Here is a 2126-nt window from a genome sequence, read left to right on the forward strand (position 1 = left end):
ACCGCCCCTGCGCGCGCGTCACGGGGCACCGACCCCGCCGGGCACCCCGGGAGCGCTCGGGCAGGGTGCTCCGCTCATCGGTTTCATCTTTTCATCCAAGCATGAGAGCTCTGCCCTTCCTTACATCCCTATTGCTCTTGGCGGACTAAGAAGCAAGYCGAAAGACGGACAAGGCGGCCGCGTGCGTGCGCTGAGCTGGGCGCCATGGGAGCAGGCGGGCGAAGCGGCCCGGCCGTTCCCCAAGGAAGCCCCTCGAGGGTCCCTTTGGATCTCAGGGTACATTTGGAGGGGCCGGTCTGTGCTTGGAGCTGCAGCCGCGGAGCCCCCGCCGCGCTGCCCTCCCTCCCGAGCGGGCGCCGGGCGCTGCACGGGGCGTCTGCACCCAACGGGGGCAGCCCCGCCACCCACCCGGCCTGTCCCGCACCGTGGGGCACCCAGGGGCGCCCGGGGAGGCTGCCCCACATTTGCTTTTCCCCCCTGCTTCACCCCAGAGGGTCCACACCAGTTTCCCGTTACAAGTACCTTGGCATCTCTCCCTTTCCTTTGCCAGGGAAAACACGGCTCTGCGTTACGCTGGGCTCTGTGGCCTTCGGAGTTACTAAGAACTTTCTGCAAAGCATGGGGGATTTACCCTTGATATAAGGAGGAGATCTGCAGAATGATAAAGGGGAGGAAATGGTCTTTATGGAGGTAAATAGAAGTTTCGTGATTATTTATTTCTGTGACTTTCACCTTTAGTAAGTGGGTGGTTTGTAGAGCGCTGTCTTATCAGCCCATCGCTGTTTGTGTCCTYATTTGGGTTGTCCTAGAATCCCAGGATCACAGACTGGGTGAGGTTGGAAGGGACCTCTAGAGACCATCCAGTCCAACCCCCTGCTCCAGCAGGGACACCCAGAGCACGGGGCACAGGGCGGCATCCAGGCGGGTCTGGAAGATCTCCAGAGAAGGAGACTCCACAGCCTCCCTGGGCAGCCTGTTCCAAGCTTGTCCTGGTCTTTACCTACTGGTTCTTTCTTGGTGGTTGCCTGGTGCCCTGTGGCACTTCCTAGGCAATGGGTCCCACCTGTATGTTTTGCCCAATCCAGGCACCAAAATAAGCAAGCAAGTCACCGAGATGGGTAGAGATTTTTGCTTTCAGATCTTCCTTTGAGGAAGTCCCATGTTTTGTTCAGTGAGGAGTTCCTTCTTCCTGCCAGGATCCAGGCAGGTGATTGTGGATACTTCACAGCAAGGAGCAAGGTGCCAAGATGTCCAGAGAGCCACGGCCAGAGCTGTATTGCATGCATGTATTGCATGCATGTATGTATGTATGCATGCATGCACGTATTGCAGCATGGCAATATGCACAGGTTAATCGACAAGAGTGAAAAGCTACATTTAAGTACTAAGAACAATTTTCCAAAGGTTTATTGACTGTCTTGTTACTGGAAATGTTTTATATTTTTACTTTTAAAATATAGCCAAAATATGTGTCAGCACATAACTTGGTTACTTTCATGTGTCCTGCAAACATAGGGGATATCCACCTCTGAACGTGCAGGATCTTATCTGCCAAAGTATAGCTTGAGGGATGTGATTAGTAACCAAGTAATTAGCTGTTTATAATTTTGTCTGCTTTGAAGCTGGGAATTGCGATTCTCATTTCCTGCTAATTTGTGCTGGATGTTGTACTTCTATTAAGCAACCTGTGTATTTCCCAAATCCCACCTTTCATTGTRTTTAACAGGTAAGTACATCTCTCTACCTCATGGTTGCAAAGCAAGTCTAAAAAATACAAACTGACTTGTATTGATACCGAGTAGATTTTAGATGGATTTTGAAACCAGATACTTACGCATACATCATTCACTACAGTTACATGTTCATTTACATGCTCAGTTTTGGCTCTTGGAAGTGTCGATTTTGTTAACAGCTTCACTTCCTGCACTTTCTGTATTAGAAAGGCAAGAAAAAAAATGCTAACTGGTAGAGTTATCCTAGAGCGTAAGCTAAACCAATAAAATCTCACATGTTAACATGTGCAGCTGTGTTCATGACATATCTCAGTTTCAAAAAGGCTTTCCTTTTCCTTTTCCTTTTCCTTTTCCTTTTCCTTTTCCTTTTCCTTTTCCTTTTCCTTTTCCTTT

General features: G+C 49.7%; 1 long non-coding RNA gene across 1 annotated transcript in view; it reads left to right on the forward strand.

The window, feature by feature from the left end:
- The first annotated feature begins 482 nt into the window (after window positions 1-482).
- The window catches only part of LOC112959084, a 4232-nt gene continuing 2588 nt past the window's right edge, over window positions 483-2126 (forward strand). The window contains exon 1 of the long non-coding RNA XR_003251568.1: window positions 483-690. This is a non-coding gene — a long non-coding RNA (uncharacterized LOC112959084). The remainder of the gene's footprint in view (window positions 691-2126) is intronic.

This window comes from Nothoprocta perdicaria, unplaced genomic scaffold, assembly GCF_003342845.1.
Source record: "Nothoprocta perdicaria isolate Ctin4 unplaced genomic scaffold, notPer1 scaffold_96, whole genome shotgun sequence".
NCBI lineage: Eukaryota > Metazoa > Chordata > Aves > Tinamiformes > Tinamidae > Nothoprocta > Nothoprocta perdicaria.